At 42.1% G+C, this 19,121-nt stretch overlaps 1 protein-coding gene across 3 annotated transcripts in view; it reads right to left on the minus strand.

Moving 5' to 3' along the window:
• The window catches only part of LOC139684237 (leukemia inhibitory factor receptor-like), a 54,683-nt gene extending 50,292 nt beyond the window's left edge, over window positions 1-4,391 (minus strand). For 2 of the 3 annotated variants that reach the window (XM_071579905.1, XM_071579906.1), the window contains exon 1: window positions 3,875-4,093. The gene's annotated coding sequence lies outside the window, so the exon portion shown is untranslated. Of the gene's footprint in view, window positions 1-3,874; window positions 4,094-4,273 lie in introns of those variants that run through there. The other variant, XM_071579907.1, reaches the window with a different exon arrangement.
• Window positions 4,392-19,121: the final 14,730 nt, after the last annotated feature.

Below are 19,121 nucleotides of genomic sequence, written 5' to 3' on the forward strand. Positions count from 1 at the left end.
CAAAGGAAGAAGGATAGCAATGATCAGCAAAAAACTGACGGTACATACAAAAAACAGTCCCCGAATACTTTTTTCAGTGACAGATAAGAACCCCCAGATATCATTCATGTTAATAACAATCTGTTACTTTTTAAGTCATTAAGGAAGGAAGGCAAAGAACACAAGGAACCTCTGCATTTTTTGTATCCTAGCTGATCCTCAGGCCTTCGAAAAGCAGGTAAGAAAATAGCTCTGTTCACTTAGGAATTTATACAGCCCTCATCATTGCCATGCTAATAACCGGAAGAATCTACCAGATTGTAGAAGATGATCCCTGGTGACATTTAAACACCTATAAAACCCAAACTTTTGAGGCTTCAACTAAACGAAAATCAAAAAACTCCCACTTAGCCACAGCTAAGTATTAGAGCGGGGAAAAAAATTAAAAGGAGAGTTGATGATAGATTTTGTAGGCATCAGCATACACACATGCAGTCTCATCTTTGCCAGGACCACACCACCTGCCTTATGCTTAGACACTCAAGATACACCAAGCAATTACTCCCTGCCTGTATCTGCCCATAAAAAGTGCACAGAACCACAGAATCACGTTCCACATAAGCATGAGAAGCTGTTGCTTTTGTTTAAAGACAGACAAAAAGAAGGCAGCGGGACTGTTCCTTTTTCTAAGACATCCCAGCCACTGCAGCACTCCCTAAGGTACAGGAAACACTTCTGACCACCTCCAGTGATTACTTGAAGTAACAAGTAAGTTAGGATGGAGACTCCTCCAGCCTTTCTGTCGATGGCATTTCTCTCTGAGGCTTACGTGACCAATGACTCAGAGCAGGACTCCATGTCCTTGTGAGAGGACACTCATTGGAAGTGAGGAACTGTGGACTCTAGGTCCTGCTTCCAAGGATTATTTCGATCTTTTACATTTAACTGTTTATGAAACAAAATGCACCAAACAGCTTTGGAGCACAGAGCACAACAACCTTAAGTTCTATCTAGAAGCAAACTATTTTTCTTATTTCCAGACAGAAATTTGATGTCCAGCAGTCAATAAGTGGTCATAATTAAACCTCAGGGGAAAAGACACATTAAAACATGAATAATTTCATCTAATTCTAGCTAGTTATGATGAACAGAGAAAAATTGCCTTTCATTCCCATTCTCCATGTCTCCCTGCATACGATTCAAGGTCTACCTCAGAGCAAGTGTACCCTGTCAAAAAGCCACGAGTATTTTGAGTTCTCCATCCTCGCCTTTGTGCAAGTACCATTAAATCTCCTTCAGCAGACCTTTTCTTCTACTGCTAACGTGCCTTCATTTCAACCATCTCTGTATTACAACACATCTGAATCTAAGATCCCAGTGTTTCAATTATTATTACATCCTAGATCAACATGTACTATTGAAAATAAAACTAACTCCAAAAGTCTTCTGATTTCTTTTTTCTTATTTCCCTCCCATTGCTCAAAACCTCAAAAAAGAACATTGCAAGATACTATATACTATAATTTGAAGTTACATCAAATAATTTTTGCTTTCATCCAACAAATGTATCAACACAACAGAAATGCTGAATTTAGCATCCTCTGCATGTCTTTGAGCTCTAGCACACAGCTTAAGTGGAAAAGAACCTTCTTTACCTGTTTATATCATCTATTAAGTAATTTTCAGAAAAACATCATCCATCTGCATCAGTCTTGTGATGCACTGCACTCTGCAAGATAGAGTCACTATCCATACACATCTAGATTGTTTAAGAGTGACAGTCTTCTAGTGGTTTCATCTTTCATGTGGAATTCTTACTAACACATGGAGTTTAAATACATCTTCACAAGGCACAAAAATTGCTGTCAGTCATCCAATGGTGAAACATCCAACATTTCTACTCTACAAGAACTGTTTCAAATACATTTAGAGACTCTGTTCTAGCATTACCTATGGCTGTTATCAAATTCAGATTTTTGAACATTTATTAATGCCCTGAGCAGCATGATGTTGAAATAGGTGTGACCTTATTACTTTAGATTGTAACTCAACAAGTACTTGAAAATTAAAGCCCTATGAATACCTGCTAAAATAGCATTGGCAGCTTTGTCACCTGTGAAAAAGTTCTCTCTTTCAGAAGAGCGTCTCCACTCAAATGGCTGTCCCCGGGTATTCCTTTCTTGCCTTTGGGCAAACCAGCGAGAATGCCCCAACCTAAAAGTTAAGTCTCTCCCTTTCCTCAGCACACCTGTAAAGGGATTTTGCACAATCTTACCCATAGATAGTGCTTGCCACTGGTGCTCTAGGTGACTAAAGCAGCATGTTTGGAGAGTGCACAATGGAAACTGTTATCACTTAATACTACTGATGAAAGTTTGAATAGGTGAAAGAGTGATAAAAGATGAAAGTATGCAAAGACTTAGTAAACAGAAAAACAAAATCAGGTGACTCCCTAAAGGTTATACAGCAAACCTACCTCAACTCAGTGATGTTTAAGCTTTCCATTTGTGGATTTCTGCAACACTTTCTACTTTAGATCATAGCCCTGCAGTCTACTGACACTACACTGTCATTCCTTAGACCTCTCAGAAGTAACCTGGAGACCTGTCTCAGGCTCATGACCAGCAACTCATACTGAGCAACCAAGTGTAGATAGGGTGCTACTATTCTGTGGATCCATTTACGGCATTTGCTTCTACTGCTTGAACATCCAAATCCTTCCCCTCATCAAACAATTTTTTGTTTTGATCTTGATTCACATTGTGGTCAAATCCAAGAGACTTCTATGTCTATGCTTACCTTTATGTACAGAATTCAACAGAAATCAAAGCTTATCTTTATCACCAAAACCCTACAGCATGCAATGGCTGACAAGCTAAGGACAAGCACAGACTTTTTGCATAACAAGGCATTCATGCATTCTTCCCTACAGGATGTGCAAAGCTTTATACATACAGCACGTGGGCACTGATGGATCTACATCAAGGGACATACTGTCTCGCTTGGCATTGCCACATGCTGATTTGAGAGGGAACACGGCATGACACAGACTTTAATCTTTCCCATAGCTACTAAACCTGCTAAGTCTGATTAACAGTCTGGATTCATGTTGTGGGGTTGAACTAAGGGTTTGAGAAGAATTTAAAGAATTCTTCTACAGTAAGGAGAAAAGGCAGAACGGACTTCCAGGTGAGATGTCAAATGCAAGTGACACTGCCTTATTTATGTAGTAAGCTGGGTTTCAAAGACAGCAGAAATCTACCCCATGCCCATGGTTCTCTGAAGGGAATTTGACAGGGCATGGTCTTGATTATGGAATATGAGTAACTGACTCTTTTTGCAATAGTGATTTTAGTATAAAAGTCTGTGGAAAAGAATCAAAGTGACAATTCCTACACAACAGCCCAAGGACCAAGTCCCCTAGTATGATTGTAATATTTACCCAGAACTTTACTCCCATTGATACCAAGCTTCCCAGGCACTCAGCACCGACTACAATTAAAAAACAAACCATGCATATAACCAGTTCCTAACAAAGTAAAACACAGCATGCCAGCACAATATGCCTCGTTCAAATATATTTACACACGTTCAATTTTAACAAGGGAATAACATCGCGTTCAGAACTACCTCAGAGGCTTTGAGAGATCGTTTTCAAGCGCAATCTCTACACACATTAGATATTCAATCACTCAAAACAGACGCAGCAAGCTGCCACTGCGCCAGAGTCCCCGCACAGCCAGTGCGCAGCGAGGCGCCCAGCATGTCTGGATGCTCCCCAAACGCAGAAGTAGCTCTGGATTCCCCTTCCACTTTTCAAAAGGGTGCTACTTATTCAAAATAGAATAGAATAGAATAAAATAAAATCACAAAAAGAGGCATAAATGGTATTTACCCGCCGCTCAGTCCTTGCACCAGCCAACCTGCCGGCCACCAGAATGAGCTGTTGACAAAACACAGCCTCTATTTAAGTCGCAGGCTGCGGGCAGCGGCAGAGCAGCCGCCGCTCTGCCCCCGGGGGAGGCTCAGCCGCGCTCTGCGCCCGCACCGGCCCCACGGCCACCACCTGTGCCCAGCCCCGGCCGAGCCCCGGGCCGCACCGCAGCCGGGAGGCGAGCGGACGGTCTCCCAAAATCGCCGCCGCCAGCCCACCCCTCCGCCCCCCGGCCGGCACCTCCCCGGGGCGGGCAGAGGGAGGGAGGGATGGATGGATGGATGGATGGATGGAGGGAACATGCATCACTGCGCCCCTCGGGCCGCCCCCTCCCACGTGCGAGCGGGTCCCGGCACTCACCCGCCGCCGCCTCGCCGTGCCTTGCGGCCGCCGCATTCCGCGGGGTGCGGGGCTGTCCGTGCCGCGCTGCCGGCGGCCCAGCTCCGGCGGGCAGCAGTGCGCAGCGCCGACAGGAAGGAGGGATGCAGCCGAGGAGAGAGGGAGGGAGAGAGGGGAGGAGAAGAAGGGGAGGGATGAAGGAGCGGGGCTGGCGGGCTGCCCGCAGGAGGAGCCTCCGCCGCGCACCGCCCGGCGCCGCCCCCGCCCCGGGCCCTGCCCCGGGCCCCGCCAGTCCCGCCGCCCGCACAGACTCGCACGGCCCCGCGGCGCAGCCCCGGTGCAGCTGGGCCGGGCTGCCCCGTTAGCCGTGTCGCCGGGGGGTGGCTGGCACTGCGCTGCGGGGCACACGCCGTGGTGTGGCAGGATCCCCAGTGCGCTGTGGCGAGCGCCCTGCGGGGTAGGATGAAGACACGGATCTGCTCTGAGCCTTTCAGCTTCTCTCTGTCACGCGGTCAAATATCCTTCTTAAAAAAGTATCCTGAGTACCTCCAGCGCTGCCAGCTCTGCAGGGTTTGACGCGGTGGGCCTGGCCCTCCAAATCCAGTCGATTCTCGACTCATTCTTTTCTTGTATTTGCTGTAGTTTTTGAGGTTTGAGGTTTGGGACTTGACCTACAACATTTCTTTAAAGCCACAACAGTTGCATGCCAGCCTCTCTTTTAAATTAAACTTGAAATCTTCACAATCCCACAGTCTCAAGAGTCTGGCAATTAAAAAAAGATATGCCATGAGACCTATAAAAATCAGAAAAATTGGCAGCTTGTTGCTCCTCTCTTGTGCCTGAGTCAACCACGGGAGAATGGGGAGAAAAAATAAGTGCTGGATTTTCCTTACATTTTTCTGCCTAGGTTTTCCTCGTGTGGCCTTCCAAGTCAATGCAGATTTTTTGTCTCGGAACCCAGATGACAGGGAACTGCAGTGAACTGTAGGGAGATCCTGAGCCAGACTTGTTTCCCATCTTGGCCAAAGAAATGATTTCAAGTCCCCAAACCCAGATTCTCCTGCCATCCTGCACATACCTTGCCTGGTCTCAGTGAATACAGATTATTTTGTAGAGAAGAAGTTTGTTCTGGTTTCCTCCCCTTTCCAGAGTTTTTGCTCGTGGAAACAGAACTGAAGTTTCAGTAGACCAACAATATGCTCATGAACCTTGTGATTGGTCATGCATCCAGGTATGTGACTTAAGATCTGTTCTGGCTCAAGAACATGCTTGACTTCAGGCCTTGAACTCTGAGAACAGTTGTTTGCGTGTTGGCCTACCACCTCAAGAAGAAGACTCTATTCTCTGTATACACATACCATTCTTGGATTTTTTAAACATGATTTGAAGAAAAGCCATGGGCTGTGAATGTCAAGCACAACATGGTATGTTCTCTTGATGTACATTGAAACACTCTTAACTCCAAGGATGGACAGAGTTTAAGAGAAGATCCTTCTTAGGAGTCTTCTATTTAGTAGGTTTAAGCAGTTGCCTTTCTAGCACACCACTCAGCCTTTCACAGTACCAAATCTCTCCCTGTTGGAAAGGTCTGATGGATGGCTGATTCTGTGGTCTAGACTTCACTCTAGGCACAAAAAGGTTTGATATGCCAGCTGCCTAAGAAAATTTTTCCATTTAGTTCCCATTCTAGTCCAGGGCCTCCTACCCTCTTTCTGGCAATACCCATGGCACCATAAGGCATGCGGAGAAGTTGGACATTTCATTGCACTCCCTCATTCCCAGGAAGACTGTCTCTGTGTCCATTTCCAAATCTCACTGACTGGAGCCTTAGAGTCTGCATCCAAGGCTCAGGAGCATGCACAATGCACTTGTGCCATGGATGAGACCCACAAATGCAGGTTTCCATCCATGAAAATGACACAAGGACTTCCTTTCAAAGGCATTGAAAACATATGAAATTGTCCCACCTTTCTTTCTGCAGCTCATGTTATTTCAACTTAAGTAAAGGCTGATAGGCATCGTACTTGTCAGAAATCCCTGTACCATGTGCATGGTACCATCAGTAGTTGTGGAAGATTCAGCAAATTTTCTGGATCACAAAAACAAGTGTTTTTACTATTTTCTCGTTTTAAATAGTGAGGTAGCTTCCCTGTAATTCACAGACATTCCATACAGGAACTGTAGGTATTTTTGGTTTTTTTTTTTTAAGCAGGAAAATGTGATTGTGAAATTAGGAGAAGCTGCCAGGAGAAATCAGAGGTAGGGGTAGTTCCTGAAGTTATTGTAAGATTTTGATATTGTATTGATGAATCAATTTTTAATGACTCAGCTGGAAGTTAGGAAACTTTTTAGGTCTGTACTGTTTAAGACAATATATAGCACAAGTTTCAAGGTGTAAAACTACAGATAGTTGGTATGTTATGTCTTTTTTATATAGTGAAATATGCTAATGTTAATATAAATATCCCCTTAGACTAAAGACTGGCGTAATTACCTTGCTACTTCTGATCTGTAGAAAACATGCTATCCATGAGTCCAGTCTCATCATGACACCCTCCCCATAAAATACCATAGCTGCTTTATTTTAGTATGAAATTTATCTCCATATAGCACATATACAGAGGCCATTTGTTTTGCTTCCTGCCTTATCTCTGTTTTCCAGAAAACTAAAGGACAGATGCTGTAATGCGCAACTGTGTTTTCATACACTCAGTGGAGGATCTTGTCATTAATGTCAACAGCAGCAGGGCTGTGCCTTTGAACATTAATATTTTGGGCAGTGCAAGGGGAAGGTTTAAGTTTCTGTGGAGAGCAGGCTAGCTTTAGTTTATCTTAAGTCTATCTCAGAGCTTAGTATTACTTGGAGAACAACAGATCTGCTGTATAGGTCAGAAAAAAACTTCTTGAGGTATTTAAATTCCAAATGAAAGTGAGAAGCCCAGCTAGGACATTTTCATTAATGAGAGTTTCCTGGAGCCATTTAGTCTTGTATTTAAGGGTGTGTTGGTTATTTATGGCAGGGAAAAGGAACGGATGTGTTGATGTTCTGGAACTTTTCCTTTGTGCATTGTTTCCCATTTCACAGTTGTATTTGGCACCCACTATCCTCTAGCCAATAAAGAATATTAAAGAGCTTCCTTTGCTGAGAAGTTGTGGCACACATTTTACAAACCATACAGTTTAACCAGAAGTGTGAAAGGTAGTACTTCTACTTACAAAAGCCAGAGATCGTAAATATATAATAGTGCCAGCAAAGGTCTGCCAGTAGTTGATTTTATTTTATTCCTGTTTTCTTAGAAAAGATTATATAATAGAACCAACAAGGCAAATTTCAGTCTGACTGAATGTATTCAGAAAAGCCAATAACAAAACTCACATTGGCTGTGATAAATGCAGGAGTAACCCCTGTTCATGCCAAGAATAACCTTCAGTACTGTGGATAGTGCATGTATTTTGGTGCACTCACAAAGCAACGGTTCTTTCCTATGAAGTCTCAGTGGGAGCATCCCTGTGTTGTCAAGTTGGCACAGAGCTTTTCTTGGAAATGAGGATGCTGATTCCAGACAAATAAACTCTTAGTAATTAGTATTTTTTAAATACAGAGAATTTTCTTCATCATTAGGGACCTATGCCAGTAAACTTAGGGACATGTTGGCAATATATTGCTGAAAGGCTTTAAAAAATTCCCTGGTCTTCCTCATCTGCAGGAAAACCATGCAGTCTGTTGTGGGGGTTGCATTTGTAGGAAAAAGCAATGAAGGACTTTGATCTACTGACCTGAACTAACTTTGATAGTGCCTTGAATTTAAAAAGAAATGGAAAGAAAAACACTGCTTGCCAAAACCAATTAAATTTAAGGCACTTGCAATCCTTCCATTGGAAAATAAAATCTACCTCAAATGCCTGGGAATATGTAGTGTTGAAATACTGGACTCACTACCAGTAATAAGACCCTTATGGTCAGCAGTGAAGCTTTTCCCATACAGTACAAAGATGTGCTAGAAGGCGGATTGCATTGCCACATCTTTGTGTCTGACCAGGGTCATTTGTATGTAGAACAGAGGACAAGGGATTGAGTCTTCACTAAGTGTTATAGTTTGGAATTATTATGTAAATTCTCTCCCATGCCACTAACTACCCATGCCATTAGTTAACAAAGGAAGTAGTTAACTGCTACCTTCTTCTTGATCGCTTGGGTGGGGGCAGGTTGTCTCTTTTGGTTTTGGGGACATTTTTCCATTTTTTAGCTCGGCTGAACGCAGGAGCAGGGTGTGTGTGCTGCTGAGGAGGAGAAGCCGTTTTCTCCTGCTCCTCCTTGCTACTGCTGCTGCTGTTGCTTCTTGGTGAGCCGCTTCTTTTCTCCTCGCCACGGCTGTTCTGATTTCTGCATTTGGGGGTCCCAGTTTCTGCTCCAGTCTTACCACCACCTGCAGCATCACTGCCTGCCCGCCCCGGCTGGGGGAGCGACCTGGGAGAGAGAGGTTGCAGCTGCTTTCCAGGACACACGGCGGTTCTCTGCTTCCAGTTTTCCTTCTTCATTTGGGGCAAGAGACAGAGGGAGAGACAGAATTCATCTGGGAGCTCACCCTGCAGCCAGCGGGCTGTGACACTGACACTGCCCATAAGTATAACTTTTTTCCAGGAGGAAACCTGCTGGTTTTGGGAGTTTTTGGTTTTTTTTCTTGTGGTGTTGGGGAAGCAGTTTGCTCTGGTCTGTTTACAGTTATATCTATACCTACATCCATCTATCTATCTATCTATCTATCTATCTATCTATCTATCTATCAAGAACAGTTATCCTTCTTGTATCCATTTACTGATTAAAGTTCCTTTTCTTAAATTTGATAAAGAGTGGCGTGATTATTGTGGAGGAAACCCCCTTTTCCGCTTGTGGGTAAAGATTTTGGTTTTTTTCCCCTCAAACCTAGATACTAAATGTGTTGGATCTGTCTTGAGTCTGCCTTGACTGGCAACAACAAACAATTCTTTTGCAAGGTCTTTTGTGTCTTCCTGAATCAAATAGTTGTTATGTAATGATTTTGCTTCAGACCTTTCCTTGCCTTACAGAACCTTTTGAAAAATTTCTGCCCATTGCCTTATTTCCTCATTTTCACATCTGTCCTAGTTCAGCAGGAGGGACCAGCTAACCCTGTGTGGGGGTGATCAAAGCTGTGTATTCCACCCCCTCTATTCATTCCCCAAGGTCAATGGGCCATTAGCAGCAGCTGCCCAGGGAGCCATTATCACCTTCACACCCAGCCTGAGGGGGGCGGAGCTGCTAATGGGCCATCAACAGCTCAACACCCCCTGGCTCCCAGAGTTAATCACCCATTGTGTGAGTGCCTGCCCAGGGGGAGGGACTGGGTGCTCCCTGAGGGTACATAAGTGATGGGTAAGAAGACCTCGGGAACTTCTTGTCGGATCCAGAGCAGCAGCAGGACCTGGACAGGAGGAGATCACCGCTCTTGCCCAGACCACAGCCCTCGCCTGCACCAACAGGTTTTTCTTTTCCTTTTGCTCTGGACTTGAGGGAACCACAGGGGTCTCAGCACAAGGGCAAACAAACCCCCTTGGGTTTGTGCCCCAGGACACTGGGTTATACTGCTGGGGTTTTGTGAGTTGAAAGCAATTTCCCTTGTGTGTCAGTGTTGTTATTGTAATATTATTATTAAATTTCAGCTCTGACTTATAATCTCTCTCGTGGTGAGTTCATTTCCCCTGCTGGTTCACCTTTAAACCAGCACAACATCTTTATGGCTACTCTCTGTCTTCCCCTTGAGAAGATGTTGCCTGAGACCATGTTATCAGAGCATGGTGTTGGTTATTTAGAGTTAGGGAGCTGATCTTTTGGTCTTGTCTTGTGATTTTGATGTAAATAGCATACTCCTCACCATTCCTCGGTTTGAATGTAGACATTCATGGCCATCATGTCCATTAATGCTCATTCTTTCCACCCATGCTCTAGCATGGCTTCTGATGCTCCCACAAGCAGGCATGTCCATTTGTATTTCATTCAGATGAGTCTTAATACCTCAATTACAAATGTCTACAGTGGCTACAGTGAACTAATGGCTGAAATGGGACTTGCTGCTGAAGTTTCTCTGCTAAAACAATCTAAATGCTGTAAATCAATTAACAGCTGCCGGCCTGTTTTTTCAATTTAAGCGCTTGTGCCATCGTGCAGGTGATTATACTGGCAGTGTAAAGTGCAGCACGTGCTCAGTCATCATGTTGTATGCATCACATTGCTCAGTCTTATACAGTAACATGAGAGGTCAGGCTTTGAGACAGTGAAATAAAATACAGACTAGTTCTTGGAAAGAAATTAAGCTAAATATACATTCCCGAAAACCACCAACAAACAGTAACAATCTTGCTGATTGTGGAAGAGTTGGTGTAATGAATACTAGAACTAAGTCTGACTCATGGATGTGAAATTGAAGAGGCTCACTTTGTACCATAAGTGAAAGGGCCAATTTGCATCACAAAAAAGAGGATTTACAGGAGTCAGAAACTAATTTAGTTTTGTAATAGCCACAAAAGCATGGAAAACTGAAAATAAAAGATACTGAGAACATCTCATATATTCATATGCTTATAATACTACAAGGTCCACCATTGACTCCCCAGCAGCAGCATATCACAAACATAGTGCAACGTTTTGTGCAACTTTTAACTCTGCTCCTTATTTCACAACTCCTGTCCCTGCTTTGTTGGCTCTATTTCCAGTGCAGTGTCATTCCTGTCAGTCAGACTCTTATGATCACTAATTTATCAGTGAGATATTGCCATGCTTTATCTATTTCTAAGACAACTCACTTAGAAATGCCCCCTGTACTATGAGGCTTAGTAAGTTGTTCCTTCAGATTTTCTGTGCATCAGTCCAAGGCCTGAACACCTCTGATAAATGTTGGATAAATCTGAAGTATCCTAAGCTGTTATGAACTTTACATGCACTCTATAGCTGATTTCCACATCAACAGGAGCCATTCAACCAGAATTCATGTAACTCAAGCTGAGCTGTCAGTTTCAGTGAATCCTGAAAATGTGGCTAGAATTTTCAAGTCTCCCTGCACAAAGTTTCCAGGCAGCAACACCCTGTCTCCTTACTGAGCCATATCCAGAGAAGGAAATATGATTTTTCCCATACTATCCGTGGACTGAGCTGTTAGCCCACTCACTGTTTGGAAGCAAATTTCTATGCCTCAGCACAGAAGCAGTAAGACAAAGACGGCTCAAATAGAGAGGAAAGTGGAGATATGTAACAAATATTTTTCAGGAGCATAGGAAGTTCTGTATTTACATGGTTCATAGCCTTCCTCCTGTCCTTCCACGTAATTTTTCAGATGTGGGTTTCAATACTGCTTAACACAGTCCATCAGAGATTGGGATGTTACAGTATTAACCAATATGCAAATACAATACCTCAAGGTGCAGCCTGGGAAGAAAGGATGACCAAGTCCAATTATTAGAAGCCCTCTATGGGCCTGACTTTAGAAATATATATATTTTTTAATGTGTTTCATTTACCTTGGTTAACCTCAATTATGTTGAAGGCTAATAAAAGATCTCTATTTGTACACAACTAGAAATGCTAACTTTAGTGAAATAGATAGTTCCAGCATATTTGGAAGTAAGGTCGAAAGGCATTTTCATAAAAGCAGATGATTGATTGCATGAGATTAAATATTGCAGCACATTCTGTATCCATTCCAGGAGTTTCCATCAAGGTGGACCTATTTTTATCTTCTGTTTTGCTTTTATTTTTAGACAAAAATATCTCTGCCAGTGACATACAATTCTAACCTAGTATGAACTTAATTACATACCTGCATACATCTTTACATCCCTCCCTTCTGGTGTAAAGAGCATTTTTGCTCTCACTAGTTTGAGGACCTATGGCAATCTTAATTTGCCTTTGCACAAGCCTAGTGAAGCCAAAAGAGCTGGCCATAAAGGGAATGCTTTGTTGTAGCATCTGGGCTGTAAGGTTAAAGTTTTTCAAGCAGAAAACAATTTTCTGTAAAACACATTTTAGAACATGTATGGACAGTACTGGAGACACCAGAAACCTGTGTACATGCGGAAAACTGTGTGACTGAGCATGCTCTGTCTTGTTCCCATTCTTTGCCAAGCCAGATGTCTAGGCAGCTTCATTCCCCACTGGGGTCACATAAGTTGCAGAGAACAACCATCCAGGTGTCACAGAACTTCATTGGTCAGCACTGAGCTAAAAAGGATTCACATTCACACTTGTCTCTGTTCTGTGGTCCCTTCTGTGGAACACAGCTCATCTGGGAGGCTGCAAAGCACATTCTTGAGACAGATTCTGGGAGTGCATGAGGCACAGGCTGAATTAATGCATGTATTCACCTAGATTAGAGGTTGGCAGGTACTTTTTCTGCTGCCAGTATGAACTTCAGCATACATCAACTCTTATTCCATGATCCTAGAGGATTCTGCATTGTGTTAACATGAATCTTTCTATACATCCACACAAGTAAGAGAGATCAAGGAAACAATTCCTTTTTGGTTTGTTGTTTTGTGGTTCATTTGTTTATTTTTTAATTAACTTCTCCTCAAGGCATTTTTAACTGAATAGTTTCCCTTCTGTGACTTACACTGAATACAAATATCAAGCCACTGTAAGGCTGGCAGGAGGTAGGAATAAACAGGAATAAACAGCCAAAGGCAAAGGTTAAAGGGTATAGGGCTGGAATAAAATTCAAGGGCAGAAGCAGAAGGAGCACTCCTGGTGTGTATCAAGGCATCCAGGCTGTCCTTATTCTGGTAGACTATGTGCCTTAGCCACTAGATTGGAGTATTTCAGGCATAGTCAGGGACCCAAGCACTCTTGCAACAGTCAGGATGATGTGACAGTAGGAACCTAAGGAAAAGAGGGAATTCGCCTTCTATCAATTGTCTGAAGCAACACAGTGACAGTTGAGGGAGCTGAGCTGTGTCCCTAACTGCAAAGATCATCTGGACTCTGCTCTTTGTGAGACCACATCTGAGCATGAAAGCAATGCTCGCCCTCTCCAAAACTCTCTAACCATGTCAGTTGGATACTCACTGGAACAAGTAAGCTATCTTGCCTGGGAGGAATACCTGGCTTACAAGAGAACATACATGCAAGAAGCTTTCGTTAAGCTCCTAATTGCAATTTTGGAGGTACTTCAGTGATGCCCCAGGAAGGGTATTTGGTTTTGGTGTGCTGATTGCTGCAATATGCAAGTGCTGAATGCCTCTTCAACCTGTACCTCTTCCCTGTTATATCTGTGGTGCTGCTGTGGAATGCAGACTGCATTGATGTTCCTCATACTGGGACAGGCTGCTAGTTCTTCACCTAAAGGAAAGCTGTGAATTTAAAAGTCAGGACCCTGACACACCTAAGTTATATAACAAATCCATATAAGCACTTAGTGAACAGGGGAAAAGGCTCACAGGAAGCAACCTGCTGAGCACAGGACACTTGTTCTAGCTAAAAGGAAATTCCTGTTGTTTCATTTGTTTTATCAGTTTTGCTTTCCTCCACAGCTCTGTAAGCTGAGGGCTTGTTGTCTCCCATCTTTTAATGTGTACCAACAGACATCAATTGCACCATGCCTTGTTCCAGACCACTGGCCTTACATAGAGTGTTCCCTCTCACTCCTATAATTAGCAAAACCGATGCCAAGGAAGACTGAAGGTCTCAATCAGTAGATGCAGAATATACACATTATGTGAAGACGAATCTCTCCTGGCTTTGGACATGATAACATTAACTTCAGTTTTTTGCGTTACATCTTGCACTACCTACAAAACAATACTACTCAGGCACCCCAACTGCAGTTTGTTGCCCTGGAACCCTCTCTTGGATTTGAACACCAGGGAGGTTTCTTTCCCTGTAGACATGAGAGAAACAACGAATGCAATCATAAATATACATACAGGCTTTAAAGGCTTGTCTGGGAAATGGAAGAGCTGGTGTGTATTAATGGGCAAGTGTGCTCCAGAGGCTGTTTTTCTTGCCCACGAGGTGATCTGCCACCTCCTTAGGCCAGAGGGCGCTGTCCACTCTGATTTTAAAGCAGGAACGTCACTTGAAAATCAAGAGGGAAGCTGTGGAAGCAGAAAAGGCTGGAGGAGGAGTGAAAGTGACTGTGCAAACAGTAGTGTCTGGGTAGGGGAGTGGAAGAGCAAACTTCTGGTCCCTGCTCCAGGGCATGCTTTTTTTGATTGTATTCAGGTGCAGAAGCCATGCATTTTTCACGCAGAACACTGAGGCTTTCTGAGGAAATTGGAAAGAAACTTGTATTTTACCCATGACAGTCACACCATGATTCACTCTGTCCTGTATTGTAAGCAGCAACCTTGACAACTGTCTTGTGCAATCCTACCACTTTCCCGGACTTCACAGGAACGCAACTCTTGGTGCAGAGCTATTTCAGAATAGCCTGACTCCTCCCACACACAGAAGAGAAAGCCTGGACAGAAAGACTAGCTGAAGTTCCCATTTCTTCTACAGTTTACCATCAATTGTGCCAGTAACAGGTTTTTCTTTGGGGTCCAAGTGGTTAAAAACTAGTCCCTAGCCTTCCACATTCAGAGAAGGCAGGAGTTACATTAGCCATTGCTATGTGCCAACCAGAGCTCTGCAGCAGTGAGAAAAGGTGACTCTTGGGAATTAAGAGCTGTTTATACTGTTTTGAGCTGGGAGCACAGAGCAGCATTGTCCTGCAGCCATACCAGAGCAAGCATTGCACAGCTCCTGTGCAGACAGCTCCAGAGTGAGATTCTGGTAGTAGGAGATAAGCTTATATGCTCCACAGATGACAGTGGTTGCATAAATCAGTGCTTTTTTTTGGCAAGAAGTGGTTGCCAGAGACACTGCAGGCTGCTTTTATTATTGCACATGGATGTGCAATCTGTCCTGGTAATGCAGCTGGCTCTGACTCCAGAAGCAGGGAGTTTGCCAAAGGCTTCAGGGAGAATTTGTACTAGTTCACTTGTGGGATGGGTACCTACAGCTGGTAAGAAGTACAATAAGGTCTGTTTCCAATGGGAGCTTCTCACTACAGTCTCAGACCAACCCAGAAACAAGCATTTCAGTTTTAGAAGAGAAAACCTAGGGGACATTCTTACCTCAAACACTAAAAAATGTCTTGCTGCAGTTCTGCAAATGGTCTTGCCTCTCTCTCTCCTTGTTTTGGTTAGTTGCATTTTTTTCTTTTTTGTTCTCCCTTCTTCTCTCCTTCGTTCTTTTGTTTTATTATTCTGAAACTGGTTAAATGCTACTCCGGCACTTTCTTACAGAGTTCTACAGTCTGTGGCTCCAAGTATCATATAAGAATTTCCAGAGACCTAGCCCTCATTGCATACTGCAGCAGTCACTGGTCAAATGTGATGCTACTCTTACCTTTAAGATAAATCACAAGTTGCAGAACCACCTCATGAAATACCCTCTCAGAGATGCCTTCCATCTTCTCCTCTAATTGCAGCAAAGTACCACAGGAAATCTCTTTACTGAAAACAAATGGGAAGCATAGGACTCTAAAATTAGAGAGGGGAGGTTTTCTTCGTGTTTATCTAGGAATTTGCAGATTCCAGCAGTTCAGAAAGATAGAGCTATGTAACTGTTAAATTTTATTAAGGTACATAAATCAGCACCATATTTATTGGCATGAATGTTTAATATCAAATCTGGCTAGGCAAAGTGAGCACAAATCCCTTGTCCTTGATGTATGCAGGAGCAGATCAGATCTATGCAAACCTTTACCATCAATTCTAGTGAGAAAATAGTTGAACTCTCTACCATAAGATCTATGCCTTCACAAAGCTTTTCCTGAAAGACATGAACAGAGCAGAGAGGATAACTGTAGTGACATTATCATTAGGAAGATTGATATTTTACCACTATGACTCATTCTTTCCCTATAATTTTATTCCTAAAAGCCAATTAATGATGTTTAAAGGGTGTGTGTTAATGCTTGCTCTTGCAAACTAATGTAATTTACACGATTTGTGATTTTGCAATTTTACTTTTGAAATTGATGCAACACTGAATAGTCTTTACAAGTTTCAAAATCAATACATTTTGCTTTTTCTTGTGAAAGGATTTTCTGCATGAAAACTTCTTTTTTTAGACAAAAGAGAAACAACATTGGGCAGTTCCTGAATAATGTTAATGGCTGATCAGTCTGTGTGCAATCAATATCCAAATCGTACATGTCACTTTTATTATAAACACTAGTTTTCCATTAGTTCCAGGTACAATTTCTGCATTATTTTGATTTATTAATATAAAAGTATTTAGTTTGGTTTTACAAAACTCAGACAGAGAAGCAACTCTATCAAAGGAATATAATCCACAGAATTTTACCTTTCCAGTTTATGTTTTTTGCGACCTTCAAAATATATTTAGGCCTAATCAGGTCTAAGGAGTGATTCTATAGCATCTAAAATAATCCAAAATTATTTAGATAATGAAGAATCTGTGACATTCGATGAGCAGAAGAGGATCTCCATTACACTGTTTCTATATGGCTCTTTCATCCAGCAAAATCCAAGGTCCTGATGCCTTCTGAAAATCCAAGAGAAGGTGTGCAGATCCAGACCCAGGCAGAAGAAAGCAAGCAGAGCTGCCCTTAGGTATCAGCAGTCTCTACCTCCACAATGCTCTTTGGTGTGTGATCCTCTTGACATGAATTTGATGACAAGAGCTTGGAATCTCTACAAAGTACATCTTTTGGCAGTGATCTCTCGGATTTGCAAAAGTCATATAATAAACTGTGTTTTTTCCAAATGAAGTCACAGGATTGTCTTGGGGCATGCCAGTATCCTTAAGATATTTATCCATTTTCCCACTGCTTCTGAACTGAAGCAGAACTGAAATCAAAATTTGCCCAGGGAATGTGTGAGTCTACTCCTATTTTGTAAAAAAAAAACCAAAAAAACCCAGCAGAAAGTGGTTTAAACCAAGACATGTTTTCTCTACTCCAGTCTTTCTTAGGAGGACCCTTCTGATAAATATTTGTGAAAGTCTACATAGCCAACAAACAAATAAATGAGCAGGAAGAGAAAGTAGTATGGAGAAGTGTCAGCATTTACGACATGATAAATAATTTTCACAGGTGATTTCTGTATTAGAAACTAGTGGAAAGAATAGGGCTTGAGTGGTCGAGGTGTAAAGGTAGAAGATTACTCTGAGGACAGTGGCCAGAGATTTACAAACCCAGCGGTTACAAAATTTTGGCATGAAATATGCTGTGTTTTTGTCACTGAGCATAGCCAAACACGCATAAGCACTGTAAAGACAAGGAGATAAATTTAAAGGTGATGGGCACTGTTTCTGCAGGGACAAACCTATAGTTCTGGGTTAAGATCCCCCCTTGGAAATAATGTGGAAATACTTTCATAAGAAAACTGAGAAGAAACAGAGAGAGAACTAAAGAGGGGCTAAAACCCCCAAATGCACATGTCACAAGTGCTTTCATATTGGAAGAAGGAATGTATATTTTGAAATAATTTAAAAAAATAATTTAATGTCCCTATCCTGTTACAGAAACTGTGCAGATATTGATATATTTCTGAAAATTTCAGTGCAGAATAAAGGCTAAAAATCTTTTATAAAAATGAGCTGAGGTGCTTTAGTCAGCTTTTTTTTTTCTTTTCCCAACAATAATCCTGTTCTTTATGTTTTCTGCTTGTGACTTTTAAAGAACACATTACCACTAACTTCTCCCGAGAAACACAACTTGATCATGATAGACTTGAGCATTCAGCATTCAGTTATCCCATGTGCTTTTCAGTGGAGTTAAGAAAAGAAATGCACTGGTCATCTTCATCTATGAAGGCTTAGAATAATAGGATGGTTGGAATCATTTTATATTTAGTAACACAGTCAGATGTTAGCTTGAGTGTCTGAAAAGCCACATGTGGAGATATGCAAAAAGAAGCCTTTTAAAGACAATGATACATGAAGATTATCAGCAAGATTTTTATTATCACAGCTTTATTAAATGAAGTTTTTGCTATTTCTTTATTTTTAAAAATAGAAGTGTAGAGGATATTTTGCAAAAGTCTACCACCTTGGAAAGAAATCACAATGCTTACATGATCTTGAACTTCTGAAGGGGTGAAAAACCTTTTATGAAGTCCAAAATCTTAAGTTGTTCAAAGTTCATTTGTTTGACAATTCCTGCAGCAACAAATCTAATACAAGAGGGAACCTCCCGAGGAAGCCTAAGTATATTCAAAAACTTCCGAATGATTCCAGTAAAAGTTCTTGTACAGAAAGTTCCAACTCACTTCTTGTTTACTTGGTTAGATGCTGTAGAGGAGTCACATAGGATTTCCCTAACAAATCACATGCTCTCATATTGCAGCATCCTTGAGCCAAATGCATAGAAAACCTTGGGTAACCTTTTCTTCTTCTATATACACAGGGAAAAATAATCTGTTTTCAATATTTTTGGCCCTTGGATTACATAGATAATGGCCAAATAATGACTTATTTCAGCATATTTCCTCCTGCACTCTAAACAGCATCTGTATACTTTGCTGTCAGTCTTATCCTTAACAGACAGTACTTTGTAAGTAAGAGGGTCATACATGTAGTAACATTGCATGAATGTAGATTTCAATTTTGAATATTAGGTTGCAGGAAATTAGTCTGTTTCAGATGCCGTGAGCTATTTTCCCATGCCTACTGAGTGATAAACAACTGAGGCTAGAGGAGGCTTTGAATGAGTTTTTGGAAAGTCCAGCTTCCAATATCTGCTTCTTTCTTAGGCACTTCGAAGTCACACATTGCCTCGCCCTTAAACGTTTGGCTTTCATAACTGATTCTCTGAGCACAGAGTGCAAGGAATGGCCTTAGGTCAGTATT

The sequence above is a fragment of the Pithys albifrons genome, chromosome Z, assembly GCF_047495875.1.
Source record: "Pithys albifrons albifrons isolate INPA30051 chromosome Z, PitAlb_v1, whole genome shotgun sequence".
In the NCBI taxonomy this organism is placed as follows: Eukaryota; Metazoa; Chordata; class Aves; order Passeriformes; family Thamnophilidae; genus Pithys; species Pithys albifrons.